The sequence below is a fragment of the Thalassophryne amazonica genome, chromosome 4, assembly GCF_902500255.1.
Source record: "Thalassophryne amazonica chromosome 4, fThaAma1.1, whole genome shotgun sequence".
Classification (NCBI taxonomy): domain Eukaryota; kingdom Metazoa; phylum Chordata; class Actinopteri; order Batrachoidiformes; family Batrachoididae; genus Thalassophryne; species Thalassophryne amazonica.
Genome location: NC_047106.1, coordinates 51,395,673 through 51,414,567, shown reverse-complemented (window position 1 = coordinate 51,414,567; position 18,895 = coordinate 51,395,673). Strand labels below are relative to the sequence as shown.

Sequence of the window (18,895 nt, the reverse complement as noted above, 5' to 3'; positions counted from 1 at the left end):
AGATTCAGTAGATTCTCACAAATCCAACAAGACCAAGCATTCATGATATGCACACTCTTAAGGCTATGAAATTGGGCTATTAGTAAAACAAAGTAGAAAAGGGGGTGTTCACAATAAAAGTAGTGTGGCATTCAGTCAGTGAGTTCGTCAGTTTTGTGGAACAAACAGGTGTGAATCAGGTGTCCCCTGTTTAAAGATGAAGCCAGCACCTGTTGAACATGCTTTCTCTTTGAAAGCCTGAGGAAAATGGGACGTTCAAGACATTGTTCAGAAGAACAGCGTAGTTTGATTAAAAGGTGATTGGAGAGGGGAAAACTTACGAGGTCTGTTAGAAAAGTATCCGACCTTTTTATTTTTTCAAAAACCTGATGGATTTGAATCACGTGTGCTTGCATGAGCCAACCTTGAACCTTCGTGCGCATGCCTGATTTTTTCACGCCTGTCGGTTGTGTCATTTGCTTGTAAACAGCCTTTGTGTGAGGATGGGTGTAGTCTTTTGTTGTTTTTTCTTTGCAAGGAAATGGCGGAATGACGGGGGCAGCGCGACTGCATCAAATTTTGCCAGAAACTGGGCAAGCAGCCAGGTGGAAACCATTCGGATTATTCAGATGGCTTTCGGTGACGATCCTCTGGGCATCACACAGATTAAGGAGCGGTACAACCGGTTTAAAGACGGCCCGCACAATGGTGGAGGGAGTTTGTAGCGTCAACAGCAGATGCTACTATTATTGTGACAGAATCTGTCTGAGGGTCTGTGGGAAGAAAGGTCCAAATGCTGCAACATTTTTTTTTCTGACCCAGATTCTATTTTTTTTTTTTCTGTCAGCAATCAGCAAGTTTCCTTCATATTTGGTATGAATATTTTAAAAAAAATCCTGGTATGTGTAATTTGAATGAGTGGAGAATGTCCAAAAAGACGAACAAAAAGTCCAGTTGCTGTAAAGGACTCTTGGTATCTGGTCAGCATCTCGGTAACTATTTTGGTATGATGTGATATACTGGTACCGGTGTGCTTGTATAACATGATCAAACTATTTTAAAAGTGGGCATGTTGCAGTTGCTGCCCATTAAATATCCCATTTTATTATTTTTTTTTAACCCTTTATAGATGGATGTGGATATGTTCTGCCCCCTACTGGTTATATGTTACTCATGCTCTTTAGCAGTTCTGCTTTGAGATGATCAGAGCCACATCAGTCCTCTGATCACTGAGTGGTCATCCTCCATCACAAGGCTGCAGTACTTTAAAACAATGGTGTCATTATGAAATAATCATCAAGAAAGTGTCTGTGCAGCCACAGCATGTGTTCACAGCAGCCTCTCTCAAAGAGTGGACCACATACCACCAGTGGACCGTGGACTGGTGGTATGTGACTGAACCGTGAGTATTTTGGTATTCCATCTCAAACTGTTTAAAATCAACTCAGTTGCATATATGTATTATTTTCATGATCAACTCAACGTGTAATTTATTCCCCCCCCCCCCCATGGTCCTTCATCTGAAAAACACTGGTCTACAGTAACATTACGAGGGTAGGCTGAAAAGTTCTAAGGCTCACTATGATACAGAGCCTTAGAACTTTTCAGCCTACCCTCGTATACAGGCCATCAAAAAAGTATTCACAGCGCTTCACTTTTTCCAGTTACAAATTAATTCTCTCCCCTTCAACATTCTACTCAACACTCCATAATGAGAACATGAAAAGTCTTGAGATCTTTGCAAATTTATTAAAAAAATAAAAAGCTAAGAAATCACAGGTACATAAGTGCAATGGATGATTTTCAAGTTACCACTAGAGCAGAACCTATGCGCATGCACGATGACGTCACAACTCTTTCCGGTTAGGGAGACACGGTTTTCGGCCATTGTTTTTGTATGACAATGTTGCTTTTCGTCCCACACATGAACAAGTCACGTTCAGTTCGTCCGATCTTTAGTTACTGATCCGTTCAGATATCCTCAATGTTCATGCAAGACGTCAGACTTGGGAGGTTGGACGAAGTCTGACGACAAACGGAACGCTGATGGTACGGAAACTACACAAATGATGAGGAACCAAGACAGACAGCAAAACGGAATACGGACGAATTGAAGTTGTCATCAGGATTTGTTCACATTTTTCAACAATTTTAAAATTATGATGAAACGCCAGCTACAGGAACGAAGCTGGACAACGGTTAAACGATGTCTCCGAAAGTCAACGCAAGTCCAGATTTCCTGTTTCACTTTGGCTTCAGTGTACTTCGTTAGTGCCGTGTGACCAGGGCTTTAGATCGATATTCACACTGCTCCAGCACTCCTCATTCGTTGTGGGTTAACAACAAAATTACTTTCTGATACGATGTGGAATTCACCTCCAGTGGCCATTTCCACTCCCTGGAAATCTGACAGCTGAGCTGTTGTTTCTATCTGTCCCTCAATTCTGACTAGTCTCCCACTTCCTGGTCCCTATGCTTCTGTTTCACAGCTGCCTGCTTGTTCATATCAATGTTATTCTTCCAGCTCAGAGGACGGCTCATATGGATTTAAAAAAACAAAAAAAAAGCTTGTAGCTTGTTGTCTACCTTCCTGAGGTTAGAAACTAGTGTTTGTTTTTCTACAACGTTTCTCTTAAGACTGAGCCGTTTACCGGAGAGGGAGGTTTCTGTCCTCTGAGTTTGACGCCTTCGTTCCTGTTTGACAGGTGGACCGTCCCAGTCAAACTCCTCACCTGACACTGTCCCCAGAGCAGGACACGTCCGGCCTGGGCGTGTCCTGCTGTCAAACAGGAATGAAGGTGTCAAACTCAGAGGCCAGAGTTGCTCGGATCACCTCCCGGGCCTGTAGTCACCCCACCAAAAATTAAAAACAAAATCATTTTTGCGTGATAGGGTTTGCGATCAAGATTTCCTGCAGTAATTGATCCGTAAACTGAAATCCATAACTACTTAAACTGAATATATATATTTATTATGAGTGACATTCACGTTTGTGAGACCCGTGTTCACGTTTTGAGAGAGATTTTTTTTTTTTTCCAGTATTCACGTTTTGCAATTAACGGTTTGTGGATTTGCAGCTGATTCACATTTTGGGGGTTAACAAAGTAATCACTCCCAGAATCACAGAAGTTACCTATAGTTTGTCTCCTGTGGTGAGAACGCATTTGGAATCTTGCCTCAGAGTTAATTATTTATAATTTATATTGTAATGGATTGGTTAAACAGTTTGCATTTTCATTCCTCCTTACAAGTTAATGTATCTAAAGATCTGTTTATTGTGGATGTAACATCTCTGTAATCTAATTTCAGGTTCAGATGTTTCTCTACTACAATCCAACAGCACTTAGAGATGATCAACCTGATAACCATGTGCACCTGTGTTTCACACAACCTCATCCTCAGCAGATACCCGCTGGCATTGACATGTGACCATGAAGATTCACATCCTCACCCAGAGTGGTCACAGATGTGGACCATGATGATCTAGTAACACATTTAAATTTGTGATGTAAAGAAATCTAATGTTATTTAATAAAAGATTTATGGTCAGTATTTATGAGAAAGTGAAACAAGTAAAATCAGAAATAAAAGACTACAGATTGCAAAACAATTTCACAATATGTGAAAGTGAAGATAAGATATTCACATCAGGAAAAAAAAAGTTTTAAAGTAGTATTCTCAATTGTCTTTTGCACACTCAGTGTTGGGGGGGGGGGCGGTGTTCCAGTTATTTGGTGCAAGGCGAGAACCCAGTACAGCTATGCTGAACCTGGAGTGAATGAGGGCCATTGGATGGAGATAACAGCTTGCTGAGATGGTGGATTGAGGCACTGGAGAATGCCGTTGCCCACGTGAACTTCCTGGCGCTGGTCCTGAGGGGGTAGGCGCACACTGGTCACCTTCCCTTGCGCAGGTGGAGTCTGTGGCTGCGGCCATGAGACTGGGAAGCCTGTGAGTCTGCGGCTTGTACTTCTCTACTAAATTCAGACAGTCAATCTGGAAGTCATGCCAGGAGTCCTCCGGATGGTCTGCATGTGTCCCTCCAGGAGACAGGCGAAGTCGTGCACTATTCTCCTGTGCCCAGAAAGAGGTGGTGTTTGGGCCAAGGCATCTGCTTTAGACAGTATCTGAAATAGGCAAATATTGTCACATATAAGATGTTAAACCGAACACTGTAATGTAATTTTATCACAGAAGTGATAATTTTACATTTCATCAACCTTTTGGCTATAAAGGGGTCACAGCAAAAAAAAAAAAAAGTTTGATTCTCACCTGCATAATGTTTCCCGGAGGTCGGTATGTGTGCTCGCAGCTACAGAGGATGAGGAAGCTTGTGATGATGCAGCAAATGTAGGCCAGGATTTTTTTGCATTTCCTTTCCCCCAGGAAACAGGTACCACATCTCCGCCAGTCGATGACAAATCCTCATCCTCCTCCTCCCGGTGTCAGCCTAGTCACCCTTGGACCAGAAATCTGAAAAAGAAAACTAGTTAAAATTAGATGCAATTACCAATAAAATAAATACAAATGTAGATTAAATTTAAATTTTTCGCCACACGATGTGTGCAGCCACTACATTCTGTGTGCTGGTGTCGCTGACATCATCTGTCTCAGTGACAGATATCTGAAGCTTTTGTACAACAATCATTCCACATAAATTCAGCATTATTTCATTATAAAGACAGAAGGAAGTGATCAGAGCGCAGCAGGCAGAGGAGCTGCTGTCTTCACTATGCCTCCGTCATTTCAAAGTGTCAGTAGCGACTCACCGATTATGGCCTCATTCTGCTTAAAATGACTTTAGAATGATTTAGGAGGTTTTACTTTGTCATCTGATGGTTAATAATCACATTATTCCCTTTGATTACTGTGGGTGTAGAGACTCAGTCTCAGATGAACTGTTGTGGTCACAAATGACGTATGTGCAGTGAAGGCAGGGCCAAAGTTCAGTCAAAAGACATTTGCACAGGTAGAAGTAGTCCCGCCTATTTTTCCCAATTTTAAAACATTCACAGTCAGTCACTAGTCAGATTCATGTTTTAGAAATTACTTTGTTCTGGTCACAACATTAAAGACAATCACATACTCCGCAGACGCAATCATATATAGAATAGAACTGAATTTATTGTCATTGTTAAACAATGACACTTTGTTTTAGCAGCACCAAATCAGCATATCATAAAAACAATATATCATAAAAAAGAGCAAACATTTACATCCAACCACATGGTGACCACTAACAGGAGCAGCCGAAAGAATATATATAGTTGTATGTTAAAGTTTGGGCACCCCTGATGCTTTCCATGATTTTCCTTTATAAATCATTGGTTGTTTGGATCAGCAATGAAATAAAGTTTATAGGATTTACAGAAAGTGTGCAATAATTCTTTAAACAATATTTGGCAGTGACAAATTTGGGCACCCCAACAGAAAAAAAAAAATACATTAATATTTAGTAGATCCTCCTTTTGCAGAAATAACAACCTCTAAACGCTTCCTATAGCTTCCAATGAGAGTCTGGATTCTGGCTGAAGTTATTGTTTGGTCCATTGTTCTTTACAAAACATCTCAGGTTGTTGGTTTCCGAGCATGGACAGTCGGCTTAAAATCACACCATAGATTTTCAATAATACAACCCCTGGCAATAATTATGGAATCACCGGCCTTGGAGGATGTTCATTCAGTTGTTTAATTTTGTAGAAAAATAAGCAGATCACAGACATGACACAAAACTAAAGTCATTTCAAATTCAATTCAATTCCAATTCAATTTTATTTATATAGCACCAAATCACAACAAACAGTTGCCCCAAGGCGCTTTATATTGTAAGGCAAGGCCATACAATAATTACGTAAAAACCCCAAAGGTCAAAACGACCCCCCTGTGAGCAAGCACTTGGCGACAGTGGGAAGGAAAAAACTCCCTTTTAACAGGAAGAAACCTCCAGCAGAACCAGGCCCAGGGAGGGGCAGTCCTCTGCCAGGACTGGTTGGGGCCTGAGGGAGAGAACCAGGAAAAAGACATGCTGTGGAGGGGAGCAGAGATCAATCACTAATGATTAAATGCAGAGTGGTGCATACAGAGCAAAAAGAGAAAGAACACTCAGTGCATTATGGGAACCCCCCAGCAGTCTATGTCTATAGCAGCATAACTAGGGATGGTTCAGGGTCACCTGATCCAGCCCCTAACTATAAGCTTTAGCAAAAAGGAAAGTTTTAAGCCTAATCTAAAAATAGAGAGGGTGTCTGTCTCCCTGATCCGAATTGGGAGCTGGTTCCACAGGAGAGGAGCCTGAAAGCTAAAGGCTCTGCCTCCCATTCTACCCTTACAAACCCTAGAACTGCAAGTAAGCCTGCAGTCTGAGAGCGAAGCGCTCTATTGGGGTGATTTTTTTTTTTTTTTTTTTTTTTTGCCAGCTTGCACTCGACCGGGACGGACGCACTTTTCCTCTTCTCCCTCCCTCCTTATCTTTCCTGCTTCTGTGGCATGTGTCTGTGAGGCTGCAGCTTTGCTCTTCTGGAAACGACAAAAATGGAATCTGTTAAAGTGGTCTCTGAACGCAATTGACACTATTTTTTTCTACAAGACATTCGGAAAGCGGCAGGACCCGACCTGTCCTGCTGGGACGCATGTGATGGGTTACGTGATGGACTCGTGGAGGAGATGGCAGGTCATGTGCCTTTACATGCTTTCTGTGGAGGACGTCGAAGATTGTACATATTCGGCTTGGTGGTGACCGGCTTTCTGATGTGTGGTGCGGGCACTCTGCTGGTTTACCGGAAAATCAAGAAAGTGGAAGCAGCTTTTGATTGGTCCTTCCAGGCTGTCCTATATGATTGATCGATTGGGAAGGCAGTGGCTGCGCAGTCGGCGGGGTTAACCGCGCATTGGAAAACATCTCGAGCAAGATCGCAGCTAGGGTTGGGTATCGGTTGGGTTTTATCCGGTACCGATGCCTACTAGGTATTTTTTAAACGATACCGGTGCTTAAACGGTTCTCGAACCGGTACTTTAAAAAAACATGAACTGCACACACTTTGTCAAAAAAACACAATACCCTTTTATTCCTAAATTAAAATTGAAACATAATATAAGTTGTGTAAATCTTTAAACAATATAATAAAACATATGATAATACTAATATAAAATAAAATGTCCATAATATCAAATAGAACAATAACCCGAACAATCACTTTAATATAAATATAACACAAATATGGAACAAAATATTATAAAACAGTTATTGCACATATAAATAACTTCAATCTTCAATGCAGTTCTTCTGCGGAATATCAGCATATTGGCCTTTTCTGGCAATATACGGCATTCTTTCCCTGGCTAATTGCATGTCCAGCACAGGAGAAAACCTCTCAGAGGGGTTGCGGAGGCCTGCACGCACAAATACACCTCTGACAAGGCAGACAAATTATGGAGGGTATCCCTCTTACCCCACCACCAAGCCACAGGGTCTTGTTCCAGATGTAATTGGCTGCATGCCTTTGTAGAGCTCAATCTCTTTCTTGACCTGCTCCGTGATAGAGAGGACACTGCTTGTGCTCATAGTTGTGTGGAGAAGTTCCCGGTCTTCATCCGCAAATAACTGCTCCAAGGCTGACATCCTGTGAGCTCCTCTTTGCTGTAAAAACAAACAAGTTTAGTATAACACAAAAAACAACTATTCATCTCATTGTAGACAAGATAAATAGTATATGACTGCACTTACATGTGTGTCCTCTTGCTCCACCTCCACCTCATCATCACCATCACCACCTACTTCTGCCTCACTCTGATGATGGTCCTCTAGTGGAAGCTTGCAGACACAAACCGATTACACACAAAACAGAAATACTTAGTTAAAGAAACTGTAACATAGACATAGAGCATATGAAAAAGATGAGCAATTAGCCACTGTCTCTGACAAATATGCTGTAAAATACCTGAGTTGCCGTGACATTGTCATCGTTGCTTTCTCAAGCCTATCCCAAGCTTCTGTAACACCAACTCCCAGCTTGCCTTTAAAGCGAGGGTCCATCAATGTGGCCTCCTGAAGGAAGTTCTGAATTTCTTTATCCTGTAATGAAAACATGATTTAGTGTCCAGTAGTAAAAATTGTGTAGTTTGGCTTCTCTCTCTCGTGAACATAGAGATTGGCTGCAAATAGATAGTACCTGGTATCTTTTTTCGAGATCTCCCCAGACCTTCTCTTTTATAGCAGCCACAAACATACTGTCATCATCTGTGGGTAAATATCGTGCCTCCAGCTTTGTGAGGATTGGGATGATTTGGCTGCATGTGAGGGACTTGTCACTTGACACGCGAGGGTTGAGGTGTACAGGACTTTCATGCATTTCATGAATTCCTCTGCCTTCTCCAAAATCACTGTCAGTGAGCCGCTCTAGTCTATGGAATATATACAATAATAAAAAAATGAATGAAAATAATTACAAAAGTTAAACTGACATTATTACAAGGGACCCTCCTGTCTATCACCTCACCTGTCCCTCTCCATTGGCTTCCTCAGCCTTTGATCGAGGCAAGCTGCCTGGATTGCAGGGAACTGCTCCACAAAACCGCTCAAACCATGATGTACAGAGAATTCCAGCAAGTCCTCACATCAAGGATAACATTATGCTCTGGCAAATCTAAAACACAGACATTTGAATTACAATAAACGACTTCTTATATTAAATGTATCATGATTATATTAATGCTATTTACTGAGGAGTCGTTGCTTCTCTCTCAAAACAGTTTTGCTTATGGTGGAGTGCTTTCAACCACACCACCACTGCACGGATCTTTGCACACCACCTGGTCACAGCTTGGATGCCATACACCTTCTGTGCTGCCAGGTTGAGTGTGTGGGGCAAAGCATCCAACTTTTAAAATTTTAAATTTTTCAGGGCAACATCCAAGTTGCTTGCATTGTCTACTGTGGCAGCAAGGACTTTTCCAGTCAACTTGAACTCCTGAAGAATTTTGTGGATTTCCTCTGCCACCACTAGCCCTGTCTGAGCCTCATAAACTGCTTCAGTGCTCAGAACTTTCTGCTGGATGCTGCCCTTGTAATGTAGTGAACAGTCACTGTCAGATAGTGGTCCTGTGCCACACTGGTCCATCCACTGCAAGTAATTGCAGTTTTGCTGACGTGTGCAAGCTGTTGGATTGACATTCTGTTTCACAACAGAATACCATGCAGGTATTAAGGTGTTGGATAGGTCATCCCTGGATGGTGGTTGATATTTAGGGTTCAGGGCAATGCTCATCTCCCTTCAAAAAAAACAATATGTATGTGTGTGTGTGTGTGTGTATATTAGTCTATTTTAATATCTGCCACATTTTCACCTAAAAGTAGTAATTCCACCGTGGAAAATGGATGAAGCCCCATCACCACAAATTTGGTGACTGCCCTGTGGATTTCCTCCACCTTCTTCTTGGGTAGTGCATTCTTCTTAGCCAGGGTGAAAGGAGTCACTGTGGTTACTTGAAAGCCAGAAATAAAAACATTACTATCAAAATAGTTAATAATATTACACCTGTTACTCATTAAACGAAATTGAGACTGATGTAAATATACTGAAAGTTCAACATTTTGTTTACATATATTCAGACTTTTGCTTTAAGCAGACATTGAGCAGAAATATTTAATAGTGTAGCCTCGAGACAGGTATATCGAGACAGGTCACGTACAACTGGCCTACAGTCTTTAGCTATAGCTTACCTATTTGTTGTTCCTATGCAATTGCAAAATTGCGCATTCAATCTCGTACATTTTGCATACATACAGTACTTGTTATGAGGTTCATGTTAAGCATAACGTCAGCAGACACTAAGTGGAACTATACATAGCCAGGCGTTAGACACACGCTGTTAAAATGCAACAGTACTTGCTTAATGCTAACCTAAGACACTAATAATCAAGATTTGCGGTTGGCATTAAACTAAACTTACCTGAAGAGGAACGGCTGCTGTCATCGTCATCATCGGTGATGTGCAACGCCACACTAGCAGGGGGCTGGGAGTGGGACTTTCTTCAATTTGCCCTGCAGCTCCTGCTGCCGAAGTGCTGGGCCGTGAAACGTCGCTCAGTTTATCAAAACACCGTGCTTGTTCAGCTTTCAAATAAACTCCGTGACTGGCCAGATGTTTCATCAAATTGACGTGTTACCTCCCTTACATGCAATTGTTTTATGACATCTGTGGCACGTCGCAGAGTCATTGCCCTTGGGTGTGAAATGAAGCCAAACTTTGGAGCGTTTCGCCTTCGGCATTTTTATTGATCCTCTTGCTATCAGTTCTCATCAGCTAATGCGGCGCTGACGTCACGCAGGTTGATGCCGGAACACTGTGGTCGGTCGCCCCCTTTCGGCTTCATGAAAAAAAAAAAAGTCAGGCACCGAAATGAGGCACCGAAATTTTCATTCTTATTCGGTCTTGTTACTACCATTTACATCGGAACCGGTGCTCTATTGGCACCGTGTTTCGGTACCCAACCCTAATCGCAGCCCTGGAAACCGCTATGACCGTCTGTGAAGACCACATTCTACATTCAGATGCATTGAGAGCCACTCTGTTCTCAGAACTGTGGAATCTTTCAGGCGTCTGCTAATCTGGCTATTCATTTGGCTTCCCCAAATACAGCTGCACTTCAAGGTCGCTGTGATAAAAACCTCCTCAGAAGATCAACACTTAAGCCTCGCTCCCTGGTCTTCCCCCCCTCCCCTCAGCTTCTCCAACTCTGACGTTAACTGTGTTAGAACTGTCCAGGACTGCTCAGACTGCACAGGGCTGTTCCCTCCCCCCTCCAGGATTGTCGGACAAGGCCGTTGACGGCGCCGAACAGGCTGCCTCCGGAGTGTTCTGATAAACTGGTCCTTTCAAATCTCGGTTGTCGTCCCGTGTCCTTGTTTTTGTCTCTGTGATTATTGTTTTTCTGTGCTGATGGGGATTTTTTTTTCCTCATTGCCGCTGTGTAATGCAGCAGCTATGAGGGTTTTTTTCTTCTCCTTTTCCCTCGTGTTTTGCTTTCATATATATGTTTTATGTACCGGGCCGGCCTATGTGTTGTGTGTTGTATGTGTGTTGTTTGTTATGGGTCGGTGTTGGTTTGCTCAGCCCTGCTGTTGACCAAGGCAGGGATGTACATCTGGAGCTGGTCCCGGGCGCCTAATGGTGACTTCTGCTCCTACTGGCAAATAGGATTGGGTTAAATGCAGTAGCCACATTTCATTGTGCAGGGAAGATGTTCTTCTGTACTGTGCATATGACAATAAATTTCTTTGAATCTTTGAAATGGTACTATGAGGTCCCTAAGATAAGAAGAGACCTGATTATTCAAAACCTATAAGTAAGAAGAAGAATTTTAAATTCTATTCTAGAATTAACATGAAGCCAATGAAGAGAGGCCAATATGGGTGAGATATGCTCTCTCCTTCTAGTCCCGTCAGTACTCTAGCTGCAGCATTTTGAATTAACTGAAGGCTTTTCAGGGAACTTTTAGGACAACCTGATAATAATGAATTACAATAGTCCAGCCTAGAGGAAATAAATGCATGAATTAGTTTCTGGCTTTAAGAAACACTATAAGAAATCAGAAAAAAAAAAATTGTGGCAGTCAGTAACGGTTACTTTTTTAGATCAAGCAGAGGGAAAAAAAAATATGGACTCACTCAATTCTGAGGAATAAATTATGGAATCACCCTGTAAATTTTCATCCCCAAAACTAACACCTGCATCAAATCAGATCTGCTCGTTAGTCTGCATCTAAAAAGGAGTGATCACACCTTGGAGAGCTGTTGCACCAAGTGGACTGACATGAATCATGGCTTCAACACGACAGACGTCAATTGAAACAAAGGAGAGGATTATCAAACTCTTAAAAGAGGGTAAATCATCACGCAATGTTGCAAAAGATGTTGGTTGTTCAGTCAGCTGTGTCTAAACTCTGGACCAAATACAAACAACATGGGAAGGTTGTTAAAGGCAAACATACTGGTAGACCAAGGAAGACATCAAAGCGTCAAGACAGAAAACTTAAAGCAATATGTCTCAAAAATCGAAAATGCACAACAAAACAAATGAGGAACGAATGGGAGGAAACTGGAGTCAACGTCTGTGACCGAACTGTAAGAAACCGCCTAAAGGAAATGGGATTAACATACAGAAAAGCTAAACAAAAGCCATCATTAACACCCAAACAGAAAAAAAACAGGTTACAATGGGCTAAGGAAAAGCAGTCGTGGACTGCGGATGACTGGATGAAAGTCATATTCAGCGATGAATCTCGAATGTGCATTGGGCAAGGTGATGATGCTGGAACTTTTGTTTGGTGCCGTTCCAATGAGATTTATAAAGATGACTGCCTGAAGAGAACATGTAAATTTCCAGTCATTGATGATATGCGGCTGCATGTCAGGTAAAGGCACTGGGGAGATGGCTGTCATTACATCATCAATAAATGCACAATTTTACGTTGATATTTTGGACACTTTTCTTATCACATCAATTGAAAGGATGTTTGGGGATGATGAAATCATTTTCAAGATGATAATGCATCTTGCCATAGAGCAAAAACTGTGAAAACATTCCTTGCAAAAAGACACATAGGGTCAATGTCATGGCCTGCAAATAGTCCGGATCTTAATCCAATTGAAAATCTTTGGTGGAAGTTGAAGAAAATGGTCCATGACAAGGCTCCAACCTGCAAAGCTGATCTGGCAACAGCAATCAGAGAAAGTTGGAGCCAGATTGATGAAGAGTACTGTTTGTCACTCATTAAGTCCATGCCTCAGAGACTTATAAAAGCCAGAGGTGGTGCAACAAAATACTAGTGATATGTTGGAGCATTCTTTGTTTTTCATGATTCCATATTTTTTTCCCGCTGCTTGGTCTAAAAAAGTAACCGTTACTGACTGCCACAATTTTTTTCCTGATTTCTTATAGTGTTTCTTAAAGCCAGAAAGTTTCCATTTGAAATTACTTTAGTTTTGTGTCATGTCTGTGATCTGCTTTTTTCCTACAAAATTAAACAACTGAATGAACATCCTCCAAGGCCGGTGATTCCATCATTTTTGCCAGGGGTTGTATTCAGGTATTAATATCAGCAGATTCTTGAACATTGTTCTCAATAATCTGCTGATAGTGACTGGAATCCATGGGACCCTCAACTTTAACAAGATTCCCAGTACCTGCACTGGCCACACAGCATGATGGAACCACCTCCAAATTTTACTGTAGATAGCAAGTGTTTTTCTTGGAATGCTGTGTTCTTTTCGGCCATGCATGCGCCCTTTATTATGTCTAATAACTCAATTTTAGTTTCATCAGTCCATAGCACCTTATTCCAAATGAAGCTGGCTTGTCTAAATGTGCTTTAGCATACCTCAAGTGACTCTGTTTGTGGCGTGTACGCAGAAAAGCTTCCTCTGCATTACAGCATCATACAGTATCTCTGTGCAAAGTGCACTGTATAGTTGAACGATGCACAGAGACACTATCTGCAGCAAGATCATGTTGTAGGTCTTTGGAGCAGGTCTGTGGGTTGACTATGACTGTTGTCACCATCCCCTCGCTTCAGCTTATCTGAGAGTTTTCTTGGCCTGCCACTTTGGGCTTTAACTAGTACTGTGGCCTGTGGTCTTCCATTTCCTCGCTATGTTTCTCACAGTGGAAAACTGACAGCTGAAATCTCTGAGATAGCTTTTGTATCCTTCCCCTAATCCACGATGTTGAACAATCTTTGTTTTCAGGTCACTGAGAGTTGTTTAGAGGGCTCCATGTTTGCACTCATTAGAAGAAATGCAAAGAGGGGGAAAAATTTGCAAACCGCCACCTTAAATACCCTTTCTCATGATTGGATTCACCTGTGTAAGGAGGTCAAGGGTCAATGAGCTTACCAAACCAATTTTGTGTTCCAATAATAGTGGTAATGTATTCAAATCAATAAATGAAAAGGGTGCCCAAATTTATGCACCTGCCTAATTATTGCACACATTCTGTAATACTAGAATTTCATTTTACTTCTCAAATATCAGTGTGTTCATCTGCTATAGGATGTATTTAACCAAAAATTTCTGATCCAGACAACCAATGATTTATAAAGGAAAATCATGAAAATTATCAGGGATGCCCAAACTTTTTGCACACAACTGTGTAACACACACACACACACACCACACCTTACCTATATAAATACATAAGAATAACATACAGACTAACCCGTCGGTGGTTGTTACCCCGAACAATGTGTTGGACGAGGGGAAAGGCCATGTGGACATTATTTCATCGTCCCTAACACCCTCTCTTCTGGCCCTGATCCACTTTTAGCTTCTCTCTTCATGATCTTCCCCACTCTGGTACGCATGTTTTCATACTGCTTCTTGCACTGGGCAGCTAGAACATAAAGAACACAGTATTAAATACCATGGAATTACATAACTTTAGTTAAGTAAAATGGTCTATTATCAAGACAGCGAGATCATGAAACTAGGAAACTAACTTTGCTAGGTAAAGATTTCAAATGCTGAAACCATATCCTGGAAAGCAATTATAATCCTCATGTTCCTCTTTGCCTTTACAGTTTGTCGCAAAGGTTTTATATACCGGCTGAGTGGATACTTGTCATTAGATTGGCGCTTTCTATGTCACATGACATGGATTAATTCATCCAATTTGTGTTGCATAGAACCAATTGCAGCTTGGTTCCATTTAGAGTGCAAATCTTGGTCCATACATTTGATACCATTGCACCTCTGCACATACGCACATGATCGCCCACGCACATTTGTGCGTGCACTGTGATCACGCACGAGGATGGACGCGCACACCACAAAACAATCCACTGTGCTGTCTGGAGGCTGTTAGCAGGAAGCAAGAAGAAAAGCGGGACTCATTCTGACATGATTGTTTTTTTTCGCCGCACTGAGGACGTACACAATTGACCGAGCCGGTTGCGTGTGCGCGTGGGGGACAGTGAGACAATGATTTGATTGAGCTAACTGACGCTGCTTTGTAACACACACACACACACACCACACACACACACCCACACACACAACACACCACACACACACACACACACACACACACACAAAATCCACTCCGCTGTAAGCTGTCTGGATGCATGAAGACCTATTCGCATGAAACGCTGATGTGATTTTGGCTGGACTGAGGACTACACAAGTCTTTTTTTATGGAAGTCCAAAGTCAGTGCACAGCATCACTGGACTACACATCACAGTGGAACACCAAATGTAAGTCCCTTTTCCGTTGTTTATAAATTAATAATAGAGCCCGACCGATATGGATTTTTTGAGGCCGATGCCGATAATGATATTTGGATGAAAAAAATTGCGATAATTGATAAATCGGCTGCTTTGCCGTTAGCCGATAAATCAGCTGATATATATTTTTTTAAATGAATAAAATGTTCTTTTTTGGACCCTTAACAAAAAAGGTATGAGCTAAAAGCTGAAGCTTTGTCCTCATATTGATTAACTTTATAACAGAGAAGAATTTTCAAGTTAAAAAATGCAAAAAATGTAATTGGAGCAGTTAGGGGGCTATTCAAACGGGGCCAACTAGTAAAATACACTCCTGAAAACGATCTTTGCCATATCACGTGAGGTAAATCTGCCCCTACGATTGGATTTTGGAAAACCATGTGATGGAGAACCAATTCCGATTGGACACTCACATTGCGCACATCATCACACATCTTCTATGAGGAGTACCAAGATGGCCAATGGTGGATCGAAAGTCAGCAGAGTGAACTTTTCAAGCAAAAAAAAAAAAAGTAAGTTTCTATCTCATATCATTAAAAAGTTATTTACAATTTAGTAAAGCTTGGTCCCAGCCATCGTATACAACGGCGTCGGCCCCAGAGGGTTAATGGCTGGGTTAATTCCCAGAACCCTTTGGACGACCAGTGAATCTGAATGTTTCAACCTCTTAGCAGTAAACAAAAGTTTTTCATGCTAGAAATAAGGTCTACACAACGTGGGCTTAATAAAAAGCGTGACCAACGCAATGAAGCACATTTGACACATTACTACATAAACTGAGTTAATCAAACTGAGTTGAACTGAAACGGGAGAAAATGTGGGGTGAATATAATCGCAAAGTTATTACAAACAAACATCCTTATAACTTAGTTGTATGCTTTTGTCAGCCGATCAGTGCAGTGTGACGGCGAACTACGGGAGCTGGTGATGAACACATTTAAGCAGGGGTGTAAGCAGCTCTCAATTGAATGGAGGCAGAACTCCATGTACTGAACAAACGGTTGCAAGGACATTTTACATTGCGGACACAAACATTATTTCAGTCACTGTTCTGTTTATGAGAAATTATCGGCGTTCTATCGGCAAAATTTTGCCCGGTAGTGAGTACTTTAAAAAGGGCTTACATCAGCCGATAATATCGGCTGGCCGATATATCGGTCGGGCTCTAATTAATAAAATATCAAATGACAAGGATCTATTTTAGCCATTATATAAAACAAATAATGAATGTTTTTACATTCTTTCAATGGAACAAATATTTAATTCAGTGAAAGCTGGAACATACTGGTACGTACGTTCTAGCTTTCATGAAATATTCGTACCATTGAACTCAAACATTCATTATTTGTATATTAAACACTCACGGCCTGTTCATTGTGAGAAATGCCGTGTTCGGATTCACTGCCTATTCACACTCCCAGCCAGATGGTGGCGGTAATGCAGCACTCTCTCTGCCAACTGCCATAAAATTTCACAGGAGAGTTGTGGCTCATTAGCTTGCTAATACTTTAGTTGAGATGACAGTATCGTGTGACATATACGTATGAGTGGCACGTGAAAATTACTCCCCTTCCAGCACCCCAGCGTGTAGATAGACAACACAGAACGAAGCGATCAGATAAGTAGTTTCAACGTGATGCGGGAACAAAGGAAGCGACGGACATTTCACACTCCCGTCCAGATGGTGGCGGTAATATACTTGTCGATCTGCCAACCGTCATAAAGCTTCGTAGAAGAAGACACAGCAGCTTGTTGCTACTGCTAATACTTTTGTCTGAGCTAATTCCATAACACTCCGAGGAGCACGTGAACAATAATAACTCCACGTGACTCCAAAAAGGACACAGAACGAAAATCACGGCAATCCGATGAGCCGTTTAGGCGTGATACAGCATCAGACGGACGAACATTACATAGAATGAATGTAGAAAATAAACCAGCTTACGCTGGCAGGGGGGTCCTGTTCCTCCCCAGCTGTGGCCCATAACTCGTTCTTTGCAGTGAGATTTAGCCAATCCTTCTGCCTCTTGTCGAACAGCTGGGGGTGCTGCAAAACAAATTTGGCCAGTTTCTTAGTCCTCTCCCCTGTCCATTTGTATTTCGGTATTTCTTTTTTGCTCATTCTGGGCCTTTTTTTCTGCTTTGGTTCGGCCTCTTCTTCCGGATCTTCTAGAGGGGCTAGATAGTCCAGACTTCCAGACCTCTCCATCTCTCCAGACTCTGGCTCGGTTTCTTCGTCAGGTATTCTTACAATTCTTTTTTTGTCCTCGGCAGGCATGTTAAAGTTGCAGCTCCTTTCCCTGTCGAAATGGCTTCGCAACCGCCGAATGCGTGGTCGTTGCTGATTGGTGCGTGGAAGAGTGCGCCGTCGGTGATTGGTGCGTGAAGTTGGCTTGCCCAATGATTTTCGAGATCGTGGCAGGAGCAAAGTGTTCGTGTCGTCCGCAAGCTATGCGGGAACTCTTCGTGCCAGGGCCCCACTCGCCCACTCCACAACAAGTTAGAAGGCGTGAACGTTGCGCAATCTGCAAACTATTCAAAAACACTGCGTGTCATTGCGCACAGGACGTCTGAATGTGAAATTAAATTATGACAAGATGTTACATCTATAATTAACAACTTTATAGGCCATAAGTCCATTATGTCCGTGTGCACCCCCCAACTCTACAAAATATATATTTTTTAAAGCATTGGGTTCCTTTGAAGATGAAATCAACTGGTAATGGTAATATATTGGTTCTAATTAATTTTTCTCAAATATTCAATTGCACCCCATAACTAATTTTTGCAAATTTCATGTCATAATTTTTGTCTACACTATGACGTCTACTTTGTGGCTCACTATATTCTGCCTACTATGTCAAAAGAAATGAAATTGTTTCCTAGTTAAGATATGTTAAGTTTAGACCTGACCTAATATTTTAAAATTTCAACCTAACAGTTGTGCCCCTGCGATATCCCAAACAATTAGTCAACACTTTATTTCCATATACCAAGCCACAATTAACCTAATAAACAATAATTTTTAAAAAAAATTGAATTTAGGGACAATATACATGATACATAGACTGTTACCATACCAAGTCTGTCGGATATAATCTCAGACAATCTTGTAATACGATTGCACTGATACAATAATTCTTAACACAATGCAGTTTCAGTGGAAGAATCACCAAACAAGTTGCAATGAAAAGTCTATTTCAGTTGACATTGTTTTGTATACTTATGCTTTATCCAGATTTATTCACAGGGCTACAAGTATTCACTTAGCCTGGTAAAAGAGTCTGTTGCTCTATAAAAAGCCCTCCGTAAAGCTAGGACATCTTTCTACTCATCACTAATTGAAGAAAATAAGAACAACCCCAGGTTTCTTTTCAGCACTGTAGCCAGGCTGACAAAGAGTCAGAGCTCTATTGAGCTGAGTATTCCATTAACTTTAACTAGTAATGACTTCATGACTTTCTTTGCTAACAAAAATTTTAACTATTAGAGAAAAAATTACTCATAACCATCCCAAAGACGTATCGTTATCTTTGGCTGCTTTCAGTGATGCCGGTATTTGGTTAGACTCTTTCTCTCCGATTGTTCGTCTGAGTTATTTTCATTAGTTACTTCATCCAACCATCAACATGTTTATT

The 18,895-nt window shown here is 41.5% G+C and overlaps 1 long non-coding RNA gene across 1 annotated transcript; it reads right to left on the bottom strand.

The window, feature by feature from the left end:
* Positions 1 to 2,108: 2,108 nt before the first annotated feature.
* LOC117508214 lies at positions 2,109 to 17,740 on the bottom strand. Its single transcript, XR_004560013.1, has 4 exons — positions 17,195 to 17,740; positions 14,194 to 14,367; positions 4,252 to 4,452; positions 2,109 to 4,106 (listed from the first exon to the last, which is right to left on the bottom strand). It is a non-coding gene; the product is annotated as an uncharacterized LOC117508214 (long non-coding RNA).
* Positions 17,741 to 18,895: the final 1,155 nt, after the last annotated feature.